Here is a 27330-nt window from a genome sequence, read left to right on the forward strand (position 1 = left end):
CCGAACGTTTGTGCTGAGCTCAAGTCAAGAAAAGAACTATCAGGGTGCGAGCGACACTTTCCTACTCATCCAAGATGTTCTCGCGGCCTTACTTTCAGGATTGTCCAGCTTCAGCACATCTTTCCAGCGGATCCTGCAGGAATGTTGCTGATGTTCAAAGACAAAATGTCAAATACTAAGGAAATTTACTTCCAAACATGCATACATGAAATGGAGAGAAGAAATCCTTTCCTATTTCATGTGCCCATTTTCATACACCAGTGTCTTAATTAGCCTGAGAGCATCTATTCCTAAATTCCTACCTCCTAAAACTCCTAGCACTGTTCCAGTAAGTTCACTCTTGGACAAGGAACAATGAGAGACAAAAAGCCTACATGCTGCAGGAGAAAAGGAGAAAAAAGAGAAAATCTATTGATCCTTAAAAAACCTTTTATTTCCTTTGCACCGAGGTGATTCTTTATGAAGGTGAATAATTAAGACGATGGAATTGAGAAGATCTTTAAAAAAAGGTGATGAAAGAAGCCATTCATGGACTAATTAACAAAATGCTAGAAGCAAATGTTAACAGTTAACTGATTGAGTATCTCAAGGTGTGGTTCATTTAAACCTAGCACCTGATTGCTTGCTTGCTTTAACACTTGCATGCTTGCTTGCAAACAATTGCAGTGTTCACTCTGCTTGTTTTCTTCCTCCCATCTCCCTGTGAGCTCTTGAATGTCCTGAGAGGGAAGGAGTCCAGTAACTTGCATTTGTGCCCATCCTGAGCTGTGCAAACAATTTAGGATTCTCCTGGAGAGGGGTCTCTGCACCAGGGTCTGCCTGTGTCCAGGTGAGTGTCTCTCTGAGATCTATTTGGAAGATGCTGAGAGGTTACTGGATTGCTTGTTGTAAGTGTTAATCCATTATGGATTGCTGGACTTTAGTGTATATGATTTTAAAATGAAAACCACTTTAATGTTAATACTTAAAGGTGTACAGAACTATCAGAGCTGTTTGCAAAGTCTGCAAAAACTAAATACTCTTGTAAGAGCAGAGAAGGCACCCAGAGCAGGGTTTTCCTTGTCTCACCGGCCTTTGGGTGAGAGCTGTTTTCTCTGCACGCAACCTGCCTGTCCCCTGCCCTGGGGCTGGCTCCTCAGCAGAGCCTTCTCCCACAGAAGATGCCGTAGTGTACAGCTGTAGGCTCCAGCACATCTGTTAAGAATCTAGTGAACGTAGCTAACAGGATTTTTCACCTTAAATGAGGTTTCTGTGAACTAATCTGCGTGTTTTTGTTTGTGGCCCTCCAGGTGATGAGGGAAAACCTAGCTGCAAGGCTTTAATGTCTATTGCACCCTTATCCCAAGGTGCTGAGAGGCCTAATTGTGTGAGATGTTACTCTGTTAAAGCAGTGCTTAGATTTTAAGTAGATTTAGATTTGCAGTTAAAATAACAAAGCGTACCAAAAGGGAAGGTTCCAACCACGCTAGCCTGACTGTGTTGCATATCCTGTGTATTTTTTTATGATGTGAACCCTAATACACACGTTTTACCGAAACCCCCTGACTTTAATATCGGGATGCTTGTAAAAACGCGTTCCATAAAACGTGAGCGAGGCGAGCCTGGCTGGCAGGGGAGCGTGGCTCCAGCGGTGCTGCGGGTCCCCAGCTTGCATCACAGCTGCTGGGGCTCTGGCACCTTGCTTTAGGAAGCCCTGGCACCCACGGGGCTGAGGTACCATCACCCTCCAGCAGGCGGGTTTGCTGCTGCACGGATCTGTGTGCAGATATGACCTTGCTCGGGGCTGCTTCCAGCCCCCTGCAGAAGTGTACCGGAGGTGACTGGGTTTGGCACCTCAGCTCCTTGTCTGTCCTGTTTCACCGCTCTAAAGCACTGCTGGAGCACCGACCGGTGACGTAGGTGGTACTGGTGACAGTCCGATAGTGGTGACGGTAGTGGGCATTCACAGGATAAAGTAATGAGGTATAACAGCACAGGAGCAAAACTTCATCTCTGGCAATAAGATTTGTACTGGGGAAAGGGAATAACAATATTTTAAGAGTCACTATGAAACTTAAGAGTTTCTTAAAATAAATTACCTCGTCCTTCAAAGAGACTGACTTAATTTTATTTTTACTTTTTTAATAATGCAATAATCAATAATAGATTAAATCTCCATTCCCTTACAAATCCTCTTGCACAGTAACAACAGAGGAAAAAAATCTCTGGAGGTACATTAGGGAAAGCAATTTGAACACAAACCTGGATGGAGTGAGTTTCGTTCCAGAGGTAGCAAGAGCATCCACCTGGCCCTTTCCTTTTTACAGGCTGCGTGCTTGATGAAGCCCTGCCTGAAAAACTGTAGCCTGTGAATATTACCCACTCCATTTCTTTTTCTTTTTTTCTTTCCTGCAATAAGCGTGAAGACACTTCAGTGCCTGTGAATTAATTTTCACAGGCCCTTTAGCCGCGGAAGCCAACTTGAGGGAGATTTGCTGGCAGCGTGGCACAACGTGGGGGTGCCCGTGTCCTACGGCAGGGTGGGGACAGACCTACAGCCCCGCTGCAGCCTCTGGCTCCAGGGAGCCTGGCGTGTCTTTAAAAAACGATGTGTTTCTCTCTAGCCTCTGGCCATGGCTCATTAAACAGAGAGGTGAGGTACATGGTCAAGTGAGTTATGGCTGGGAGGTGGGGGTGAGCCTGCAGTGAGCAGAGCTCCGTAGCAGGGTGCTGGGGCTGCTGCTCTGCACTGTATCCCCTGCAAGGGCTGGGTGGGATGGGGAGGGGAGCGGGGGCTTTCTGCTCAGCAGGAGGCTCTTCTGGGGTAGTTATCACCAGAACATGTAATGAGCGTGCCTGCTGGGGTGGAACGTGCTATATCTTCTGGAAGCAGAAAATTTTGCTTCTCGTGCCGTCTGACTTGCATCTCTCCTGAGCATTAAGATTAGCTCGGAGAGAAGTGTTTGGGAAGGAAAATTTAAGTGCAAAACTGCTTACTTGGTATTTTTTTTTTTAAAGTGCAGGGGAAGGAGGGAGTGTATTTGTGGACCTTGAGATTCTGACACATGATGATGCTAAAGTACATGTGTGATGTTTCTTCCGTTGACATCTTAAAAATGCGAAGTCAGCACTGGCCAGGATGCAGATAAGCGTGGAGCTGATGAATGCTTGCATGGGAGAAGCTTAGCTGGAAACCATATGGGCAATAAAAAGGCTGAGAGCACCGCAAGCAGGTACTTCTGCAGCAAGATCCATGTTAAACAGGGCTCTTGCTGCTTAGCCTTGGTGCAGGGGTAGTGCAGCCTGGCTGTACCCAAAGCAGCTTGGTTAATCCTTGTCTGGCTTGGCTTCAAATTGGCATTCAGTGCTCGTGGCATCTCATATCGATTGTGTAAGATGCACAAATGATCTGCTGTTAGCCTCTGCCTTGCACAAACCCTGAATGCCCGCTCTGCACTGGAGCAAACGAATAATTGAGAAGATCGCCGCTGCTCTCCAGGACACGTGCGCTCTCCTGGATGCAGAGGTTGACAAGTTGCATTAAGTGCAGGATGTTTTATTAATCACCAGAGTAAACTAAGACATAAAACCTCCAGAGCTCGCTGGCAGGAAGGCAAGTCACTGCTGCCCCAAGGCTGGAATAATTTATGCTCTTTTCTTTTAATGTACTGCCTTTTCCTGCAACTCCACAAGATTTAAAGCCCTTTGGAAAAGGGTGTGTGTTTGTGCATGGACTCCCAGCTCAGACAGTTCGAGCACCTCCTCTGGAGGGGTCACTGTGGTGTGTATCTGCTGAAGGAGAAGCTGACATCCGTCCCTGGGACACACAGGTTTTATGTAGAAGTGCAGCCAGCTAAGCGCGGAGCAAGGCTGACCACAGGAGTCAATGAGAGTTTTGCCACTGACCTTGAAGGATCCAGGATTTCACCCCTGACTATACAGTAGCTGATCCAGCCCTTTTGTTCATCCATCTCCTGGAGGAGAGCTTCCCCATAAATCGTGCCTTGAAAGAAAAGAATGGACCTGACCTCAGCGTCCTCCTGGTGCTGGGCCTAGCGAGGCCCGGAGCCTCCTCGGTGCTGAGGGGCGCCCGGTGACTCGCAGCCACCTTCAGCTGCCACCGAGACGCAGGAATTTACAGGTCAGCTTCTACTGCCCGTTTTGACCAGCAGGCCTGTCCGTACGTCGAGGCACCGCTTGACAAAGTGAGAAATTATTTTTAACACGTTTGTACAGGGAGGTAATAGATACGGTAGAGGGAGAGAGGCGCGCTGCCTGCGGGCAGCCCCAGAGCTCCTCGTGGGCGAAGGGGACATTTTGGGGTGCCGAGCCCACCAGGTGTGGGCTGCTGGGGCCGGGACAGCCGTGCCCAGCCCCTGGGGCAGGGCAGGCTCTGCAGAACACCTTACGGACAGCGATCCTCAGTGCCGAGGAGATGGAGAGAGGGCCCCAGCAGCAGGGAAGGCTGCTCCCGCTTTGCCGACAGCGTTCTCGAGCTCTCACAACATCCTCAGAGTTGCTGGAAGTTTTTCCCCCGTTGGGAGCCCCCCGCTGACTTGTGGGCCTCTCGCTGGCAATTTGGGCAGAATCTTCTTTGTTCAACGGCCTCCTGCTGCTCTTTTCTTTCCACATTCCCCCCACCCCCTTTCTCTTTTCTTTAAAAGCTTTATTGCGAAGCAATAAGTCGTTTCCCACCTCCGTGCCTCTCCATTCTCAGACCCCTCTCCTAAGTTACAGGAGCTTTTTCACCTATACATTTAGGTTGACCCCAATAACACTCACTGTTCTCAGCTTATGAAACAACCGGATTGAGAACTGGACAGTAAGGGAATATGAAACCATAATATTTTATTTCTTTTACTTTTTAACAATCTGTGCTGGTGGGAGTGAGGGCTCTGCCGCTGCCCCTGCAGCATGGGCACTTGCCATCAGTGCCCTGCGGGGGACTCGTGCTGCTGCATGTGATGGAGGGCTGGGGGCTCCACTCCTGGTCACCCCTGTCAGGACTGAGAAAATGGTCAGACAGAGCTACTTGAAGTATATGTGTAAAATAAATCCAACCTTGCACATAATATTTTGTCCACTTCTCCATCCAGCAGCTTAGCTCCGTCGGCTGGGTGAGCCCGGCAGCAGTGGGGCTCTCCTGCTCCCAGCTGCTCCTGCCCACGAGTGCCTCATTTTAGAAGCAGACAATGGGTGAAATTAATGATGAAGCCAAGGCTTTCCAAAGGGATGCTTAGTCTGAAAGGAAAAAGCAGCCACACCAGGCTGTTCTCACCTCTGGGCTTTGCTGTCTGCCTAGGGTTTGGTGCAAAGGCTTTTATTTCTCAAGGCCCTGGGGGTGAAGGGAAAACAGGCAAGCCATGCGTGGAGGCTGCAGAGGTGCAGGGGTGATGGGAGGTGGGAAAGGAGAGGCGTGCTTCCTTCTTCTGCCCCGTTTCGGGGAGTGCTGTAATAACAAGGTGGCCAAAGCCGACGGGATGGCAGTGGGGCTGGTGTCAGGGTTGCTCACCATGGTGATCCACGGGTCTCTGTGCTGTGGGCAGGGAAGCACCTCCCTGTAATAGGGCTGTGTGTTAATTTGGGTGGAATAAATGGGCCAGTACAGTCAAAATCTGAGTGAGTCTCTGCTATGGTGCAGTGCGAAGCAGTTACCTGAGGTCCAGGGCATGAAATCCTAAAAGCTTCACTTGCCTCTTTCCAGAGTAACCATTGCCATTACAAATCCTTTGCTCCTTTCACTAAAGCTACAGTGAAAAGAAAATAGGCTTCAAAATTTCAGAGGTAAAGCACGTAAATTGGAGAAGCTAGCTGCAGAAGGTTACAGCGGCGCCCTTTTGGGGCAGTCTTATTAAAATCTCACAGCGTGTCACTTAGGACCAAGCCATACAAGCCTCCAAAAGCAGGAGGGAAGAACTAAGGTAGGCAATGCGGTTTGCACCTATTTAGCAGACCAGAAGCACTGTTGTTATTTCGTCCTTGGTGAGGTCCCATTGCAGACACAGAACTGATGCTCCAGTCTCCTCCAGGCACAGCTCTGGGTGCAGTTACATAGATGCTGATCTTTCTTCTTGAGCTAGTTCAGGCTCCTTCCCATTTGTAGCCTTTAAAGGCAGTTTTCTGCATCAGTCCAAGGTGCACAGATAACCTGCTCAGCGGGAGACGTGGCCCTCCTGGGAAATCTGTGCTGGCTTCAGGTAGACCTTAATTTATTTGATAAAAGCAAAAGTGTAAACAACCTAATCTCCCCTTCAGGCCTTACAAGTCCTTCTAATTATTAGCACCAGAAGGAAGCTGAGTTAGGTTCCTCCTCTACCAACCTTGGGAATTAAATCCATCTCTAGGTCTCTCATTTATTTATTTATTTATTTATTTATTTACCAGTACCATGTTTGGGTCTATTTTGGCAATCAATAACAAATCCTTGCTCTTTGCTGGATGCTCCCAATTTGCTGGGGCTGGGAACACCACCGATGACTTCTGATGCTTTGTGGAAGTGTGTCCTGGGACCAGGGATTTTTGGCTCACTGCTTACTGGTTTCTGTGCGTCTTGGGGAAAATAAAGGAGGATGAAAAGAAGGTATGCTGAGAAACTTTTTTTCTGGTGTCCTTTTATTCCTCTTCTTCATACCTCCCAGGAGAAGACTACTTCTTTCTTTCTCTTTTCTACTTTCTCCCTGGCCTCTTTTTATCTCGGAGGCTTTAATATCCAGAACTAAAAAAAAGGAAGTGAATGGAAGAGGTAAATCTCCAAAGTCTGGGCACTACAAAGCTGCTGAGTAAGATGGAGCTGTGTGCAAGTAATTGCAGGGGGATAAAGGAAGCCAGGCCTTGTAGCAGGGCACGGCTATTGGACACATGCTTCCTCTATCTTGTGACACTTCATGATATTCACAGAGTGTTTTGGTAGTTGGCTAGAGCCGTGGGGTGTATAGAAACCAGCTGTGTGAGTTTAGGAAATTCAGCTATCTGGACCCACAGGCTTGTACTTTTCCCCCGATATGAAAGGCTAAAGGTACATTTCCTATTGTACCCGTGGCCAGGCCCTTTTGTTTGCCATCTGTTTTGTCTCCAGAACTACTATGGACTCCTAAAGTCAACACTGGATCCACATTTCACATAGTAGAGGCCTTTTAAAAAGGCGCCTATGGCAAATCGGAGGCTCTTGAGCAACCCTATTGCTCAGGTAGTGACGTTCTTGCCCTGCTCCTGTGCAAAATGCTTCCTCTACAGTACTTGCAAGGACGCTTTCCCCTATCCTTCTTTTCTACTCGCTGCCTGGGCAACTTCCTGCTCTTTTCTCCTCTTTTCTTGCGTGAGCCTTCATTGCATCCCTCAGGTCTGCTTTGGATTTCTTCCTAAATAGTTCTATTTTTTTTCTTTTTAATGTCTATTTTCATCTAAAAGCCCAAATCTAGCTCTTTATAGAAAACACACAGGCAGGTTTCCGCTCTCCATCCTTCTCCAGTGCAAAGTTCAGCCCCCAAAGAGGGAAGCTGACACAAGTTCACGCTTCTCATGGAGCTCAGGGCACAGCAGCGCTCTCTGGGAAGGGTGGAGGCAGCCGTGCCTCTTCTGTGACTTTCCCCTGGTGCGCTTACAGGGCCGTGCTGTGGCCTGGGCACCAGCTGAGCCCCCCAGGGGCTTCTCGGGGCCTGGAGATTCAGCATCCCACGTTACTGTCATCTTCCCCTCTCTGCCCCTTTTCTGCCAACCCCTGCTTCTAAATGCAGAGGTTGGTGAGGCAGCGGAGACTGAAGAGTTTACAGATTTTTAGGCAGGCTGAAAGATAGCAGTGATAGGCACCAAGCCTGGCTTAGGTTTAGTGACACAGCTCGGCTGGGACCAAAAGATCCCATAAAACCTAAAGGAAAGATTTCCATCAGCCTTAATGGGCTTTTGGCTTTGACCTGATGTGGAAAGGCTCCCAGTGACTCCAGTGGGATCTATGTGCTGGTTTCACACATTGACAAAGTTAATCTTTTTTTTCAAAACAATAAAGAAAGATATCTTGAAGCACTCTTGTGCCTGGGCTCAAGGCAACTTGTGGCTGACTTCTGCTTTGGCAAAAAGGGCTCAAACTGCAAAGCTCCTTGGAGAATGTGGGTGCTTCCGACGAGGTGAGGTACAGCCCCTTGTCCTGTGCCCATCCTGGCCGGTCCTTTCAGGAGCTGCATTTGTCCGTGGCTGCTGGAAGTGGAGCATTTCCTAATATGTAACTTATTTCAGTGCTGTTCCAGAGGCTGCTGGAATGCAGGAGACTTCCAGAGTATTTTAATAAATACAAAAATTTAAAGCAAGTGCAGACATGCTGGTTCTTGCCAGCTCTCCTTCCTTTCTCATTCAGGGTGTGTGTTGCTTTTATTTTTTTCATGAAGTACCAGCTGAAGAAAGAGCAGAGCAAGATATAATGCGGGTGGGATGGCAAACTCTCTGTCCTGCTTCTAGCTTCCAGCAAGCTCCCAGAATTGTTGGTACCACGTCGTTTTGCCCTGCTTCAAGTGACTGGCCGAGCTTTCCCGCAGGAAGCGCCTGTGGGATTAGAGAGCAGAGATTTTGTGCAGAGCGCGTTTGGTTCTCTATCACCCCCGAATATAAAGGCCGGGTCAGTCACTTGTCAGGGATGCTGGGCGTGAGGAGGATGCTCAGGGCCAGGTACCACATGTATGTAGGTTCTCCCTCCTGGAAGAGGGATGAAGCCACAGTAACATCCCTGAGCCAGAAGCTAATCCATCCCCACGCGACCAGAAACTTATGCTCCAGAGCCACAGAAAGTAGCTTCCCCCCCCCACCTTGTCTCAAAGTTAATCCTGCCCAGAGCTGGTTCAGCACAGTCTCGCTTCCCTGGTATCTATAGGCATGGAGACTCAGCCATTCTGACATTTCTGGCTGTGAATCCTGCCCTTAGCAAACACACTTGATGCTGATACAAGGTCTCTTGGCTGCCTGTGCTCATATCCATCTGTCGCGGTGGCACCGTGCCCGCGAGCAAGATGGTGTGCTATATTTACTGGAGCATAGGTGCCAAGCGGACCAGATGTTTCCAGCAGGAACGTGAAGCAGGGAGGCAGGGTCCCTTTTAAAAGCACTGGCTCTCTTGGCAGCGCCTCGGGGCAGCAGCTCGTGGGGGCTCCTCTCCCATCCCTAAGGGCGCTTGCCAGGGGCGAGGCGACGTCGCCCCGGCCATCGCAGACCGATGCTGAGCCAGCCCCGCGGCTGGTGCCTGCAGCAAGCGTCCTTGGGCTGCCACGGCCTGAGGCAGGAGGGCTCCATCCTCCTGCTGCCCTTGGGGACGGCCGTACTGGTACCAAGGTGAGGAGAGCGTGTGATGACGCTCGGGGCTGCGTTTGGCAGCCGGGAGCGCAACCCTCGGCGAGGTCTCAGGAGAGGCAGTAAATAAGATGTTATTTTCCTCTCTGCCTGAGCGATGACTTTCTGCCAGCTGTGTGTGAGCCTTGCTGCAGTGCCTGATCACTGTCCCTTCTCCCCTTGGCTGTGCCAGGTCCAGCGGGGGCGATGGCAGCACCCCGATGGGAAGTGGCTTGTGGCTGTGGTGGCATGCAGGGTGCTGGGAAGGGCTGCTCTTCCACTGGTTGTTCTCGTTTTTCAAGCAATCATTAAAAAAAAAAAAAAAAGGCAGCAGTATCATTTGTGAGTGTTTTGGGAACCAACTCTCTGGTATCTGCTCTCACCAGCTACAGAAAAATCAGCCCTATAGGATTACTGGCTGCTTAAACCCAGGAATCAAGAGTGTTTGAAGTTCCTCTCTATTAACAAAACCCCTGGAGTTTTTTTTTCTTGATATCATTGTCAGGGAGATGTTGAGGTTTGAGATAGCCATCCTGTAAGGACGCCGGTTCAGCTATCAGATGGGGATGTGAATGAAATTTGTATGCCTTGAGTTTTTTCCTCCTGCTCGAAGAGATGAGTAAGACAAATCCCAGGTAACTCAAAGAGCAGCTGCCTGTGGACACTTCCTCGCAGTAATGCCACTCTGCCTCAGAAGAAATGGGAGTCTTCAGGGTTACTTACCGGCAATAGAGAAAAATGCATTTAAAGAATGAGGGAAAAAAAAGCTAAAAGTTTAAGCAATTTTTGCAAAAAATCTGTCGGTTCTATATTTATTGTTCTGATTGACTTAAAAACCGAACTGCATCTGTGTTATTCCAATTAAGCAGCTCGGTGCTTCTGTGGTGTCGTAGCAAGCATCTTGTCATGAAGTCGAACTCTGGAAAATAGTTTTTAAGCTCCTGGGACCAAAACCTGTATTTTTATTGCTGTTGGCTGCTGCTGTTTGTGGAAGTTGGAGCAATGACCTGATAATTTGCCAATCACCACGAAACATGCGCTGCTTAACTTTTGTTCTTGGTGTCCCAAGTGAAATCTGCGCTGCTTGCGATGCTTCATGAAATATAGCAAAGCTTTTTAAATTTATGGGGAGTTGTGATAGACCTGGGAAGCTGACGCTGCTGGCTTTCATACAGATGAAGCTGTCTTTTTCTTCAGTGCAGAAAGCTGAACTTCGTGCCTTCAGTGTTAGCTAGTGCCAGGACTTATGAGGACAAAGCAAATACGCCGAGCCAACTTCAGAGCTTGCAGCATTTGTTTGTTTTTAAGTAGGGCTGGCCAGAAAACAAAGACTTTGTGATACTACTGTAGGGAGGTCTTGCGTTTTCTTACCTTAAATTTTGAAAGCCTAGGAAACTTTAAAAAAATTTTTTTTTTAATAAAAACTGTTGAGAATTAGAGACCCATCTCCTCCAGACAGCAACCAGCCGCAGAAGCAGAGGTGCTGTGGTGGGAGAGCTGTGACCGGAGCCGGGGTGAGGGTGAGCGTTTGAGCAGTGACGGGTCTTTGGGCATCTCAGCAGCCCTGCTCTGAGCCATCGCTTCACGCTGGCTACGGGAAATCCTCACCAGAGATGCTGCTAATCTGAGCTGATGCATTCCCCCCAAAATCCCCAGTTTCAAGAGATAAAAACATCACCCGCATGCGTGACTCATCTTTTTTAATTTTTTTTTTCCCCTTTCAAATTGATCGTGGAGCCTGTGTGTACTGCTGCTAAGGGAAAGCACCTCGGGCAGCCAAACGGAGGGGGCTTTTGGGGGAAGGAAGGGGCAAAAAGTCCTCAGCGAGTGAGGAGGCTGATGGGCATTGCTGGTCGAGGGCAGACAGACCCTGCTCACTGCACGGGATCCAAGTGTGACCGGCAAGGGGAGAGCTTGGGCAGGCTGGGAGGGCTCAGGAAGGCTTCTGACCTTCCCAAATAGACGAGGAAACCACCCCGTGAGGCTCGCCCCTGTCGGGGGAAGGCTGGAGAGAGGCTAAGGGTGAGAGGGGCTCCTCTCGGCCAAGCTACTGACAACCAGGTACAGCAACTCGGATCCTCGAGGTGCATTTAACGAGATTAAAGTTCCCTGTTTGCTCTCCCTTGCTCTCTTCCAGTCCTAATTAACTCCCGCTTAAGCTCCCCACACCCAGCCGTCGAGCTCCGCAGAGGCTTGGGGTCCCGCGGGTGGGTGCCTGTGGGGTGCCCCTGCCCTGAGATGAGGTACAGCGGCACCGCAGCACCTGCTCCCTTGTCTGCTGCTGCTGCCATCAGAAGGCAGCATTTCGGAGCAGAGGGAATATATATGCATATAATATATATGCATATTTTTCCTCTCCCCACCCCTTTGTCTTCAGTGCCTCCCCTCCTCGGGGACTGGGCTCCTCGCTGTGGGGAGCACACCGGCTTGTTTTGGGGTACTTTCCTCTTGTGGCTTGGCTGTGGGGATGATCTCTGACGGCAGAGAGGTGCTTTGTGCTGTCACCCTGTGCGCTGTGGGCACACGGGGCCCCCGGTTACCCATCGGGGTGTGGAGCAGCTGCCACACCGGTGTCCCTGGAGCGGGTGGGAGAGGAGCGGTGTCCTCAGGTCGGTGGCAGATGGAGGAGAGGAGGTGATGGAAGAGAAGTCACTCAGCTGTCTGTGTCCCCTGTGTCCCTCTGTCCCTCCCAGCAGCCGCTCATCCTCCCACGGCTGGGACGTCCTGGGCTCTGCCGAAGGAGAAGCCACCTTTGAAGGGTATTTTTAACATCACCTTCCTAAAATGTAAAGGCTAAAATCTCCTGGCAGACAGAGAGCTATTCTTCTCTCTGATGAAGAAACTATTTCCTTGTACATCTGGTTCATATTTTTCTTTAGGTTTCTGCCAGAAACAATTCTGAAAACAAAACGCAGAGCAGAGTGAATGTATACATTCCTGAAGGATTCCTTCACCGCTCCTCTCTGACCCAAACCTACAGCCCTCCTTACCAACCTTTTTCATTTCTTTTTAATTAGTTTTCCTTTCAAAATGTGAAAACATATGGCCTGATTAGCTCTGGAACACTGCTGCCTGCATCATATAAAATGATCTACGTTTAGAAAATAATTACAGTGAATACAACAAGAAAAATATCCTGGTGCAGAAACTGTTTTTTTTTCCTACTTGTTTAAGCCCATTATCTCTCCAGTCAGATTTGTCTGGAAATCCTTATTAATGGCTGCATTACATGATTCTTGCTGCTCCGAAATGTTGCTTTTTTCTCAGAAATCCAGGTTTTAGCCCCCCAGAAGGGGAAGTGGTGCTGTTTGGAGATGTGGTTAGGCTCGGTGCGCAGCCCTGCGGCACCTTTCCTGCGCTGGCTGATGCCGCTGAAGTGCCGTGGACATGGTGCCAGGGCAGCATCAAGGGTGTGCGGCTGGCTGGGTAGGGGGTCAAAAACCAAAAGTAAACCAAAAAAAAAAGCAACGGGAGAGAGGTATCCCAGTTCTGCTGTACCTAAACTGCAATAACTGAGAGGGACGGGATGGGAAATGGGTGGGTCGGCACATCGGAGCGCCGTGAGCACCTGCGCACGGGATGAGCCCCGTGGTGCTGTCACAGCACCGAAGTGCTGCCCCTGTCGCTGCTGTTGGGGAGGAAAAGCCTTTGACAGCCATTGGCCTTCCCTAATTGGGAACAGAGGTTGTGCATTAAGAAAGAAATGTGTAGTCCCAAATTATTTATGTTCCTAGCGGGAGCAGCGCGGTTGCTGCTTTGCAGTCAGCCTCTGCTCGTGTTTTTTTTGCCAAGGTATCCAGAAAATGTCTGAGCTCAGACCACTCATTCTGCAGGCAACCCGACAGCAATGTTTGCAAACATCTTATCGAGGGGGGCTTGTGTTGTTGCTGATACAGAGAAAAAAGTCTGGGTGGGGAGTAGGATCCCCTCTGGCCCCCCCGAAGAGCTCTCTAATTTCTGTTGGGGAAGAAATTCGGATTTCTTCAATTTCTAGCTTAGTTTCTTTGCAAAAAGAACGAGTGCAAAATGTCTGGGGGCTTTGTGAAGGCCGTCTGGGCTGATTGCTTTACTGGGAAAAATCTGGTCCTGTTCTAACTCGACCTGAGGAGGGAAGGGTTGGCTCACACGTTGCAGGCAGCACGGCAGCTGCGGGTCCATCCACGGAGCTCAGCGATGCTGCGGGGTGCTGAGCCCAGCCCTGCGAGGACCGGGGACTGCTCCCTGCCTCTCTGCAACTGAGAACCAACTGGTCTGGGCAGTGGGAAAAGAGCTAATTTGCCGTTTCGTGTAGTAGCTGGGTCTCATTAGGCTCAGCTGGGCGGACGAGAGGTCAGGGCTCGCCGTGAGAGGGCCGGGAGGACCTGAGCTGCCATCAGCAGGGCCGCGGTTTCAGGTGGGGACGGAGGAGGGCAAGTGGTGGCGGCTGGAGTGTGACCCCACCAGCACGTTTCTGGTCACTTTTTAACCCAATATAGTTGTTTATTCAAACGTGCAAGCGCAGGGAGCTGTGCTCGCAGCAGGAGCGGGGCACTCCTGGCTCGGACACGGTGTGGGGGCTGTGGGACGGGGCTGCCCTCTGCCACGGTGCTGAGCCAGAGCCTGCTGCCCTCCTGCAGAGAGCTGCTGCTTTCACGCTCCTTGTCGCTGCTCCCTCGTCCTGCTAAAAAACTGAAATGACTGATTACAAAAATGGGAAAGGATTAAAATCGCTAAAAACAATGCAAAGGGAAGAAAATAGACGAGCTAGCAAGGGAACGGGCTTATCACTTCTTGAGCAAACAAACAAGTGAAAGCTAATTTTCCAAGCCAGCAATTGAATGATTAATGAACCACCTCGTGATTAACCCTTCATCACGAGCTCACCTCCTCCAGATAGCTGCTCTGCATGGCTCTTGCTCTCTTTCACATTGGAATAAAGATGCAGTTTGATGGTCATAAATCTGCAGCTCAGGTTGTATTTCAAAGGACTTTGACATAGCAGGGATATCTGGGGAAGGAAGAAAACATGTTGTAAAGATGTTCCAGATGTACAACGTGCAGCTTTGTCTCAAGCACCACCCGTTTGTATGTTTTTTTCCCAGCACGCCATCAAAATAACCTCTTTGACATAGGAACAACATTTTTAAAAATATGAACTTGTCTTTTTTACTGCATTTTGGTAAATGATTAATTTGCCTTATATTAACTTAAAATGAGCTCATTAAAAGATTTCTTTTTTTTTTCTTTGAAAGCACTGCTCATTATACTATCATTTTAAGTAATTAAATCAGAATAAATGGCTCTGTGAAGCTATTTTAATGTAACATCTAATTATATCTGACCTAGATGCTGAACTATAATCATTAACTACATGAACTGTGTAATGTTCTGCAGACTCTTTAATAATTTATACAGGCTGGATTCAGCTGCGTGGCGTTGTAAGCTGAAGTCATTAGATACCACGCACCTGTAGTCTGCGGGGGGTTGCTGGTCAGAGGCTGATTTTTGGGCTGTTTTTCCCCAGCGCAGCATCAGGCTCGTGGAGCTGCCAGCTCGGTTTGGCCAGGCTGGGTGGCTTCTCCTTTATTTTGTGTACAAGGGTGGAGCACGTGTGTCCTGGGCACGTGTGTCTTGATGTTTCCTTCTGTTGGACTCTCTAATCAAGGTAATACATTTGCACCAGGTGTATTTAAGCTACATTAGACCATAACTTAGACATTTTTCCATGTGTGGCCACAGCACTCAGTTACAAGAAGCTTTGGCTTTTGCTAACAGTACCATTGCTGGTTCCCTTCCACTGAGGCTCAGGCTGTGCCTCCATTTTAAGCAAAATTTTCTCATCTGTTTGCATCCAGACTTCTGTTCCCTGAAAGACTCGCTCGTGTAAGAAGTACTCCTTAAAATAAGCGTGTGGGGGGAAGAAAGATAGGCTTGTGGGGCTCTGAACCTCCCCCTGCCTCAAACAGAAAGAGGGGTTGGGTGCTGCCATTGCCACGGATGGCCCGTCCATCCTCCCGTGTGTCGCCGCCGGGCTGGGCGCCTTGTGGAAGGGGACCACGAGCACCATGTTGCAGCCCATCCAAAAATTGCTGGTGCCACCTATTGGTGGAAAGCTGCCGGCTATAACGTGATTAATAACGTGATTAATGCACGCGGTCGTGCCCTCTGCACCTCGTTTCCCAGCGGGCGGGTGGGTCGAGCCGGTCCTGCTGTGAGTTTTGCCATCGGTGACCGGTGGCAAACGTGGCTCGCGTCCCTCGTGTACCTGCGGCGTGACTCGCAGGGCAGCGAGGTGGTGCGTGGCCCTGGGGGAGTGAGCAGAGAGCTGGGGAGGGCACAGCGAGCAGCCAGGCTTGGAGAAATGGGTGGTTTGGGGTGCGCCCGTGAGCCTGCTTGGCTTAGAGGTGGTGGGTGTTCCTCTGACCGTGGTCAGGACGTTGGGAGAAGGCGGTGCGTTGCAACGCGGAGGTGGAGATGCTCGTGCGGGGCTCAGAGATGGGAAATCACCCCGAGATATCACCCGGAGAGGGATGCGGAGCCTGGGGGATTCTCCAGCCTCGCAACGGAGCTGAGCAAGAGCTGGATCCCTGCCTAGGGCCCTGCTTGCCGCTGCCTTGGTGCGTGAGACCTTTTGCCAAGCCCCGATAGGCAACAAAAAGGCACGCTGGCCTCCTGCCTGGTGCGCTTAAGGAGTTTTATAGCTGTCATACGGCGCAGACCTATATTAGCATCAGCTTTAATGCTCCCGGGAAACATCCAGCCACAGCACTGACATCATGGACTAAAGGCTCCAAAGGTTCACTTGCTTAAGTGGCTATTTGTAACAGAGTCTTTTAATAAAACCTCGTTAAAGGGGAGCTCCTGCCTGAGCCTGGTTTCTGAGACAGCCGGACCAGAGCACCGAGGGCCAGCCTCGCCAGACATTTTGGGAGTGTGGGGGGAGCGAGCAGGCCCTGCAGGGACCCGGTCGGGGCTGGAGAGAAGCGCTGGGTATTGTGTGTGGGCTAATTCCTCTTGCTGGTGTTGGAAGGGCTGGTGGGAGGGAGACCAGAAGGGCTCAGGTTCATCCCCAGTTCCTCCTCCCCACCCTAATTGCTGATTATTTTAGCCCCCAAGCAAGGGGCAGAGGGTGCAGGGTGCTCCCGAATTAAGCTGCAGGGATGTTGGTGCTCCCCCTATGTCGTGTCCCTGAGCCACGGCTTGCAAGGAGCAGCCCTGTGCCACCGCCACCACCGATGCTCTCGTGGCAGCCTGAACCTGAACCGCAGACTGCACGCAGGGCTTTCTTATTTTCTGTTGCAGTTTGGCTGAATCTTTTTTACCTTGTGCTTCAAGAATAATCTGAATTCTAGGGAAGAGGTTTTTTTTTAACGCCTGTCTCCTCTGTAATTTTTCTGTCATGCCATGGAGAGGAGCTGCTTGAAAGATTTCAGCAAAGAAATTATTCTCTACTTCAATCCTAGTTTTTTGTTGTTTTTTTAAATACCTAAAAAATTACTCTTTGATGTGAAAATTATATGCACTTAGAGATATGCTAATATGAAAATGATTGGAGAAATGTTGAGCATGGAGAACAGCTCGTTTCCAGGCACTCTCCTTCCCCACCTGCATCTCAGACAACCTCGGTCTCATCCTTCCCCACGCAGGTCTCTGTCTAAAGCCACGTTATTTACGTTGCACAAGCTACTCCTCTTTTAAATAGGTATAAAAGCAGACGCTTCGTGTTTGTGTTAGGGGATTTTTTCTGTTTTCCAAGTGAAGGGTATGCCGGTTTGGTGACTCTTTAATGTGTGGCTTTGCCAGACAGATGGTGCTGAGGTACCAGCTCGGGCGATGTTTAAGGCACAGCTGCACTTTCTGGGGGCTGCAAGCCCAGCCTGAAGCCGTCATTGGTCACGGCAGAGCTAAAGCCCCTCCACCCCTGGTGCTGAGCAAGTTCAAAGTGGTCCCAAGCTCCCCCTGCTTTTCGTTTTGCATGGATAAAAGCTTGCTGCTGGCTGAGCTAACGCTGCCGGCCTCGGCCGCTGGTTTTGAGGGGCTGCAGCCTGCTCTGGTGTCTGTCTGCTTTCAGAGGTGTTCTGCCTGTAGGTCTTTACGTATGCAAAATGTGATAAGCTGGGGAGAGCGGGATGACGGTAGAGCAGCAGCTGGGATCGTATCTTCATGCCTTCTTCCCTTGCTGGCTTCAAAAGTAGGATTTGGAGTCCGCAAAAGCAAGGCTGGTATCATCACAGCGAAGGAGGACTTTGTTTGCAGCAGGTGCCCTGCTGGGTGCCCGGTGTGGCAGCTGAGATAGGAAGAGCTTCGCAGGAAGCCTGAGAAGTGGGAGATGCTTTTTGCCTGTGAACCTACCGAGTCCTGAGGTTTAATGTGCCTCTGCTGGTGTCACTCCCGTCCTTTAATGTCCCTACTGCATGGGGCCTGTTCCTTGCGGCTGCTGTCCTGGCAGCCACTCAACTCCAGCAAGTCGTGCTGGGGAGAAAACCCCCAAAGCCAGCCCAATATATCGATTTCCCAACTGTTTTGCTGAGCGGCTGCAAATCCATTGGTTACGGTGACAAACTCAAGGCTCCCCAGAGGACAAACCCGAATTCCACCGAAATTTGCCAACCACACTGTGTCACAGCTGCGTCGCCTTGGTGTATTATGTGGTTCCAGATCTGCGCTGAGAGACATTAAAAACCCACACGAAATTTAAAATACGCATTTCAAGAAGTGCAGTGCCTTCCCACGGGGATGGCACCTCAGGAGGGTCCCCAAAAATCGGAGTAGATGACGCAGGCAAGCGGGGTTTCCCTTTAACAGGTGTTAAGGGTGCAGGATACAGAGCCTCGTGGGGCTGGCAGCTTCTGCTCGGAGTTGCGTTACACGTCCATCCGAGTCCAACAAAAGCTGGAATCCAGCAGCTGGGGGTGGACCTGCTCTTCACGCCTGGTTTCCACTGGAACCTCGCTGCAGGTTGGCTGTGTTTCTGGCACGCGCTGAGGGCTCTCAGCTCGCCCCGATCCTGCAGCGTGGCTCAGATCCCCAGCCTGGAGCTTGCCCTTTGCTTTGCATCAGTGTTAAACGGACTGCCTAATCTAAAACTCGCGTGCAGATTTGAGGGCTTGGGTATAGGCGAAGCTTTTCTGCTTTCTGTCCTAAACTTAGATAACTTGGACACACGTGGGCAGCGTTTTAGTCCTGCCAAGGGGAGGAGAAACATGATTTTTTCCTCCAGCAACGCCAGTTCTGAACGGGCTTGGCTTATTCCAGGGGGGAAATAATGCCCTAGGGTAAGGCACTGGAGAAACTGGCCCTATCTATGAAGCCTTATGGTAAATAAATCAATTGTAACAAGCTTTGACTTTCCCATGAACGTGCCAAAGTATGAAGCATGCTTGTACAGGGTTGCGTGAGTGGTTTTGAAAGCTTAGTGTTAGCTGTTGCGTGTAAGCAGTCCTGATCCTAGAATGCCTGGGTTTCACACGGGAATGAAGATATCCTGGCTCTTGGGAGACCATTAGAGGGAAGATATTTTAAGTGTCTAAGATGTGTGTGCTGTGAGTGTATGTAAAACTGCAGGTACTTGGAGCCTGTTACCAGCGCAGCAATGAATCAAAATAAATAAATGCAAATGTCCAGAAGAACAAAAGGAACATTAAACAGGCACTGCCTTCTTTGCTGGGAAACAGCAAAGTTTCAGAGTCCATAAATAAAAACCTTCTCCTAATCTAATAAATGTTCCTGAGGTAACTGGTAGAAATACCGAACTGGTCACTGGGTTGTAAGGGAGCATATTTCACTCCTGCCCAGCAAAAGGACCTGAAGCCTGTGCAGCTGAGTTGATTCATAGCCATTTGTAATGTCCCGGTTATCCCCAGTCGCAGCAGGTTTTGTGCAGCAAGCACTCCACTATGTCAATGTCTTGTTAATATTTTAGGGGGAGCAGAGAACAAACAGATCATAGTTCGCTGATGGGGTTTTTTTTCCTTTTTTTTTTTTTTTTTCTGGTGAACAGGCTACTGATAACATTGGAAGCCTGCACAGAAATGACTGCTTGATGTGCTCGTCAGTGGAGGACACAAAACTTCCTTTGAACTCGAGAGCAGAGGAGAGCACCCAGGTGGGTCACTGCCCGCGGCGCGCCGGGATGGATGCTGGGACAACCTCCCAGCTGGTGTAAGCTGTGTTTTGCTGTGATCTGCGCAGAAAAATCAGAAAGGTTTGGTTTGAGCATCCCTGTTACGTCGGGCGTTTCTTCTCATCTTTCTGCCTATGACAAACACAACCTGCGTGACGGTACTTCACAAAATAAACCCAACAGAGAATCCTTGCAGGGTGTCAGGACAGATGATAATAGCCCATTTCCTCTCAGGGTGTGCTGGGAAGGTCTGCTCCCTTTGCAGCTCGCCCCTTGCTCAGCATCCTTTCCGCTAGCGGGTGGCCACATCTGATGCTCCTTGGCCTGGAGGCGGTGTGTGGCCGTGGGCAACGTGGGTGCTGCTCATGGGCTTTCATCCGAAACCTGCCAGAGGCCCTGCGGGCTGGGTGCTGCTGGGGAGGAAGGATGTGAGAGGGCTTTTGTTTGGTTTGGGTTCTCTTTATGCTGACCTGAAGGAAAGAAGGCTAAATGCGGTGTACAGTCTGTGCTATCACTCATGAGGATATCCTCTCAGTAATCCGTATCTCCACGGGCCCCGGTATTTTTCCAGGGCAGGATGGTTCCTGGAGTCTCCCTAGATGTGTTTCAGCTGTAGTATTTTAGAATACCGTTGGTGATGTAGGGTTTTTCATATATACACAGACGAGAAAAGCCTCTTTACCTGAAAGAACCCAAGCGCACAAACAAAACGATGTGATTTCTGAACAGCCCTGCTTTTTAGGGACTTAGAGTCAAATTGTGCTCAAGTGTTGGTGGTTTGCGCTCTGGGAGCTGGGCACCTGGAAAAGGCATTGGCGTGGCGACCGGCTGCGCGAGGTGTCGGTTTTGGCAGGGGGGTCTGGTGCTCTGCGGGGCTCCTCGGAGCCTGCGTTTTCATTTTATTTGGGGAGAAACTCGGCAAATATCTTAAATCTGGAGATGCCACTTCATGTGCAGCCTGTTTTCAGAGCTATGAAGAATAGCAAGCCTGTGCACGTGAAATTTTGATCACACAGCCAGAGGGTTTAGGTGGAGGATTTTAGGAGCAGTGACAGCTCTGTGCTCCGTGCATGTCCGCAGTGCAGGGTGAGCATCCCATGTATGTTTCTCATCCAGCTGCAGCTCCTTTGTGCCATAAATGTTCCCCAGAGCCCTGGGGAGGAGAGGCATGGGTCTGCATAGTGGGCTTGGGGAGAATGGGTGCTGACAGCCTGATTTCTGCATCCGGCCAACGGCCCCTTCCCATGCCGTGCCAAGCCTTGGCTCTCTGCTTTCTCAGCCTTTCAGCACAGAAGTGGTGACATCCAGTGAAGCACTAATGGGGAACAGCATTTGTAGGAGATCGTCAGGGAAAAGATGAAACCCCAGGACTGAGTAGGAGCCTAATTCCCTTATTTCAAATGGTATTTTCTGAGTTAGGTGATAATCAGTAGGCCTTCACCGTTTAATTAAAGGGCTCTGTGAGGCAAATGATGCAGAGAACGTGCAGCCTGGGAGAGGAGCTGGAGGTAAGGGATGCTTGGTGGTGTCTGTGTGGTTTTAAAGTCTGACTGTCTTCCTCAGTGGGAGGAAGGCCCAGTCCCTGTGAGCAAACTGGGCAGTTTCTGTAGCTCCTCTGGAAGTGGGGAGGTTCGGAAGGGGAGGAGTGGATAGGAAGCAGCATCACCAGCCAGCTGGGTAAGGTGCACCTAGAGAAGCTAACGGCAGTCGTGCTGCTCCTACCAGTGCAGTGGTAAGCGCAGGCGAGGTTGTGTTGTCTTCAAATATTGATGTGTGACCTCCAGACAGCGCTTTAGAAGTGTACACTGATGCTCTTCATGTTTCATTAAAATCCAGGGGAGCTTTGTCACTACCTTCTATAGGAAAGATGATACTCCAAGATTGGCGCTTGAAGAACTTTTCAGGAGCAGTACTACAAAACAAATGTATCTCTGTGTGTGTGTGTGTGTGTGTATATATATATATATTTAAAACTCCAACTATTGCAATAATCAGTCGTGTTTTAGAGGAGGCTTCTTTGGTGACGCTTATCTTTCCACATTTGAAAAATGTAGCTTAGTGCAGATTAATTCTGAGTTGACTTTTCATAGTGCCTGCTATAATTTCTGCAGTTCTCCAAAGAGACTTGGCCCCTTGGATTACGAGCCTTCTTGGGTATAAGTTTAATTCTTCAAACTTCTAAGATTGCTACTAACTTTGTCTGGTAAATGGTTTTGGTCCAGATGTGAAATTGAGAAAAGGAGAGCCTACATACAGGAAGATCAACCTTCATAAGAGCTTTGTCCCAGAGCTGAACCGGATTATCTGGCTTCCATTTTCTGCCCGTGTTTGGGACCTAGGTGAATATAGTAATGTGGGTAATTAGTGTGTACTAGGCAAGGAGGATCATTTGACACTAAGCTTTTACATTAAGATTGCAGGAAGCGTGCCTGGACTCTCAGCATGAATGTGATCAGATCCATATGAGGACAGGGATATCAAATTCCCCAGCTTCCCGCAAAAAATGTTGTGATTAATCATGCTGAGAGTTGCAATTAGACCAAATAAAAGCAGCATGTTAAAGGAGCAAAGAAGGAGGTGATGTGAGTGTTATTAATGAGCAGGAGTTTTTGGCTTTGTAGTGTTTTTCAGCAGCGCTTGCCTGAAATGTGTCAAAAAAATAGAAGCGAGATAAATGTAGAATCAGCTGGCTGCACGTTACCCACGAGGATTTAAAATGAGGGTTGGGGAGAGGAAGAAAGATCATGATTACCCAAAGGAAAAGGGCTAAATCCATGGAGTGAAATAGTTATTAATGTTAATTGTGGCCATCATTGCACAGATGTGGGAGGCAGTGCCATGTGAGGCTTCGCTTGCACACCGCACTGGAGAAATGGTTGATGGGGATGAAAGTTTAAGACCAGCTAAAAAGGAGATGGGTCCATCAGGTCCCCTCTGAGCACTTGTCCTGGTAGCGGTACGGACCTGTGGGAGGTGAGGAGACCGGAGAACCTTCATTAATTGGTAGAACCACACTGGCAAAAAAATATCCTGTGCTGAGCTTGGCCATTATTCATCTTCCACTGGAGCTCCTCCATCAGCAGAATGATGCATCGCTGATTGTGATCTACTGTAAGCTTAATTAAGCTATCGTACAACACCTTTTCTGAGGCTTGCCTGAACTTTGACAGCAACACTTAATCTGGCTTTCTCTTCCTCTTCTTCCGTTGGTTATAATCTTTGCAGTGGGTGGGTTTTATGTTGGTCCTTTCCAGTAAGTTTTATGGCTATACAGCTTTCCTTATCTGTTTTTGTGCTGTGTGCTTGCAGAGATTTATGGGCTGAAGTATTAGATGCGGAGCAGGAAAAGGGGAAATGGAGCTAAAGGTATTAAAATCCTGGAATTCAGGCACTGAAGGAATTAAGTCTTTTAAAGAAATGACAGGAAAACCTGAACTAGAACCAGTAAGTGAAATCCCTGTGCTCTGGCCTCTGAAAAAGAACAGGCTGGGACTGCAGTCCTGGTCCTGCGGCTCATGCTGAGGAAATAAAGAGACTGTCAGGGAACTACGTGAGAGCTGCGTGCCCTTTGCTGACAGCTACGGCTCTACCTGTGCTTGTAGATCTGGGTTGTGTAGGGCACGGTGATGGCTGCGGGACCCGGTGATATACACAGAGCCCGGTATATCCCCGGTGCTACCGGTGGTGCAGTGTCAGCAAGCTGTACCTCTCCTCTTGCCTCTGCTCCCGTGGCCTTAGGCCACAAAGTCCTGTAATTGCTTCTGTCTCCGGGCACCGGTGAAGAAATAAGGTCGGTCTTTTGGGATGAGCTGTGCCCCTGCCTCAGCTGCAGTGCAGGGCTGGCTCTGGGAAGCGCCTGGCCTGCTTTTACATCCCTGCTGCATCAGCCATGTGAGTGGCTTCCTCCCGCTTCCCTGGCCTCAAGGTCAGGTCGGCTGTTCCTGGTCTAATGGGGTTTTTGTCATATTTATTAGGTGTTTGTGTATGTCTTGCCAGTCAGCCTTTGAAGCCGTCCTCTCCCGTACCTGCGTCCTGTTCATTCATCTGCCCAGTTATTGGCTGTATTTGGGTATTATGTGGATCAGAGTGGTGTAGTTATTAATTTAGGCTTTGGGCTTTTTCATAAGGCTTTAAAAATAAACTTGGATAGTGCAGAACACTGAAGTAAGCAAGGCCTCGGTGTGCTGGCTTGTGGCCCCTTCCCAGCCAGGCTGTCTTTTAAAAAAAAGTCTTTTAATTATAGAGACCAAGTCCGTATGCTCATCTCCTGCCTTGAACGTGGGGCTCTGAGCTGTAAAGCCTGGACTTCAGTTCTTAGCTGAAGTAGGCCAACAGCTGTCATCCTCTCTATTTCAGTTAGTGAGGACTTGGGAGAGCTTTGAATATTTGGCTTTTTGTTGCAGCGATCCTATCCCGTGCTATCTGAGCCATTGCCGCTCCTCCTGTCCCCTGGCATAGCCCACGACGGGCTCTGCTGTTTACCTCTGGGGCTGAGTTACCTCTCTCGTCGAGTCCTGCGTGTCTGCCTATTAACGACTCTTCCTTCTGCTTAGGTGCAGCCACTTACCTGCCGAAACGCCTCCAAAATGCTCATTTTAACCAAAACAACGTTAATCTGGAGCAGATGCCTAAGTGCATCTTAGAGAAAATTGCTCATGACTGTAGACCTGTCATCGCTCCGCTCACATGCACGTTTTCGCTTGCTCATGTGGTGACCACCTGCCGCTGGTGGCAGCGCGCTGAGGGCCTCACGGCCAGAGCCCAGCCTCTGCCTTTGTTCTCCACCAGGGAGATTTCTTCCCAGGCTCCGGAGCCTCGCTCGTGCGTAGAGGCCGTACAAGCCCATCTCCCCAAATGTCTTTGTCTGAATGTAGGCCCGAAGCACTCCTTGCTGCCTGAGAAAAGTCTTAAGGCGAGGTTTTGTCAGCTCTGTCCCCAGCGACGCTCGCTGGCTGCCTTACGGCCTCCTCTAAGGAGAGGCAGCTGGCAGCGCGTTGGCGGGCCTGACTCCCGGCCCCGAAAGGAGCAGGCGGTTCTTGTGTGGTCCTCAGCTCTGTGCATCTCTCCATGTTCGGCCTCTGACACGGGCCTTCCTTGTGGGCACAGCTCCACTGGCACACACGGGATTTCACCCGGTGTCAAGGAACAGCCTCCAAGGAAGGTGGGACAGCGCAGAGCCCAATGTAATAGCTTGGGAACAGCTCTCAAAGGGTGCACGCAGTCCTCCAGGGCTGGCAACAGATGAGACATGTTGAGAGCTGCTCTTTACAAAAGGAGTTAGCTTTTTTGTTCTCGTAAGTCAAGGGAAAGGCCCTGAGGTTTTAATCAATATATTGGTTTTCAGTGCAGGCCCCTCAGGAAAGTGGTACACGCTGTCCCCAGGCACTGCTCAGCTCTCTGTACCAACGGGGCTGCCGTCTCAGCGCTGATTTAGTTTTGATTCTTTCAAAAAAAAAAAAAAAAGAGTAAAGAAAAAAAAAAAGATAAAAAAGAAAAAAGAGAAAGTAAAGGCTCTATATAAAAACTCCCTTTTCCTGGTATCTTGTTAATATTCGCTGAATTCAGGGAGAAAACCGAGTACAAAAATCATTCTGGGATCATAAGAGACCGTTCCTGTGGAGGCTCCGTGTCAGAGTTAGGGTTTTGTCTTGCACAAATGGCTGTGATGAGCGCGTGGTGCGTCTCCTGGAAATCGCCTGCAGCCAAAGTTTTGTCATCCTGTGGCTTTTGTCCTGGAGGGGCTCTGTCCGTCCTTGACAGGCGTATGCAACCCTGAGAAGGCAGAGAGCAGGATTTGGCCGGGCACGCCTGGTTTAATTTACCTCTGCTGGACCAGCCTGTACTTCTGGCGTGAGCCCTCCCACCCCGTGCCACTCCTCAGCAGGCTCTGAGCCCGCTCCTGGTGCTGTGCCAGCAGGATCCCGGTGCTGCGCTTCAGCCTGTGACCTCCCGCTTCCTCTGGGAAGCTGTGGGCTGCTCCAAGGAGCCCGTGACAGGCAGCGTGGTGGGGGAAGCCTGTTGCTGGGAAATCCCACATTCAGCAGCCTCTGCTGGAAAAACCGTAAGTGCCCACAAAATTACAGAGGTCAAAACCCACCTGTAATTGTAACTTCATTCTTCTTAATTCACAAGTGATAAATTCGGCTCCCTCGGACAAGCCAGCGTGGATCTGGAGTATGTTCAGCCATCTTTGTTTTTTAAATAAAATAAAAAAACACTTTAGGCTCATTTGGGGCAGAATCTTATTACACCGTCCTCTGTAGTTTTCTGATACAGCGTGCCTGGGATCCCAGGTGCATCTCCCAGACAAGTGCAGCCCCTCTGCTGGGAAGTGGCGGATGATATCTGAATGCAGGAAAGAAAAAAATGCAATTGGGAAAGAAATCAGGAATGCTTCTTACCTGGGCAGCAGGCTCTGCTGTGGTTTTCTCCCCAGCTCTGAGCTTGGTCAGCATCACTCTCCAGCCCTCTCCTTTGCACGAATTTCCAGCCCTGTTGGCTCCATCCCTGCCCATACAGCCTCAAGTGGTCAGAGATCTCTACCCGCAGCAGCTTTGATTTTCTGTCCCATCGTATGGGAGAAATTTAAGACATCTCTAGTGGACTTTGTTTATTTATTCTGCACTTTGGCCAGCAGGGAAACTGCCTGTGCTGTGGTGTGAATTACAGTAAAATAAATAAATGCACTAATTGCTGCTGCTTTGCGTTGGAAAGGATTCTCACTTATGAAAACATCCCTGTAGGTGTAGAAAAAAGATGCATAAGGGCCAGAGCAGGCAAGTCGGCTGTCTGTCCTAATGAGCCATTGGAAAAGGGTTGTTTTAAAAATAAATTACTGAGCCCCAATGAAGTTCTCGTGTTGGCTTCAGCACGCTTTAGGGTAAAGCTTGTGATGTTCATCTTTGTACAAGCACAGGAGCGGCGGTGAAATTGTGTGCAGAGAAATGGAGGAGCAGCAAAGCGAGGCCGAGGTAAATGAAGCTGGTGCTGTGAAGGAATTCGCACCCGCCAGAGCTGCGTGCGGGGCTGCAACCACGTTGTGCCGCACCGCGCGAGCCAGAAAATCGACACAAAAAGAAACGATGGCGGTGGGGGGGGAACGCTAATCGCCATCTTTCCTTTCATATAAATGTGTTAATGGTTTAGTAAGTGTTTCCAAAAATGTGTGTGTGGGATTAAAATAGAAACCACAGCCAAGTTTAAAACGAGCTCTTGGCTGGGGAACAGACAGTAGTGCCTGTCCTTGCGCTGCGCTGGGGGGAAGGTGCGGGTGTGCCGCTGGGGCAGCGGGATGGGGATGGGTGTAGGGTTTGTACAAGGGGCGTTCTGCTGGCTGTTTGGGGACCTCGGCCCTCCTGCTTTGTGGGAACAGCGCTCTGCATAAGCAAAAAGTAACACGTACCAAAGCATGCGAGTGTTGCCATGGAAATTGGGAGTTGTTAGTGAGAGCAGGAAAAACATGAATGATCTGAAAAACCATGGGTTGTTACAGCTTCCTACCCTCTGCTATGCGTAAAAAACCCCACTGAAATAGTTTAATGAGTGGCTGGCAATCAGCTGCGCGTGCATGCTGCGGCTGGAGCTGTGCAGGGAAGCATGTACACGCTTGCACCACGCCAGCGGGACGAGTCTGGCCCATGCACAGCGTTGGTCCTCAGCCACCAGCTGGGGAAACTTTGGGCTGTGAGAGGGGTGCCCTGAAGCAGCGTGCTGGGCATGGACATCTCAGCAGGGAGCTCCGAGAGGAGTCAGAGCAGCGTGAGACCACCCCAGCAGCAGGGCGCCCAAGGCGCTCACCAGTAACCCACCCCGACGGCTTTCTCGTCCCGGTGCTGGAGGCAGGGAGCAGGACGCAGCTGGAGCACTGGGGGAACCCCTCCTGGTCCCAGCACCCGGAGGGACCCAGGGTGAGCGGGGAAGACTGAGAAATCTGCTCCAAA

General features: G+C 49.9%; 1 protein-coding gene across 2 annotated transcripts in view; it reads left to right on the forward strand.

The window, feature by feature from the left end:
* The first annotated feature begins 474 nt into the window (after positions 1 to 474).
* PROK2 (prokineticin 2) overlaps positions 475 to 27330 on the forward strand; it is a 97190-nt gene continuing 70334 nt past the window's right edge. For both annotated transcript variants that reach the window (XM_080606992.1, XM_080606993.1), the window contains exons 1-2: positions 475 to 829; positions 19268 to 19372. The gene's annotated coding sequence lies outside the window, so the exon portion shown is untranslated. The remainder of the gene's footprint in view (positions 830 to 19267; positions 19373 to 27330) is intronic.

Source organism: Anser brachyrhynchus, assembly GCF_964034855.1.
Source record: "Anser brachyrhynchus genome assembly, chromosome: 10".
Taxonomy (NCBI): domain Eukaryota; kingdom Metazoa; phylum Chordata; class Aves; order Anseriformes; family Anatidae; genus Anser; species Anser brachyrhynchus.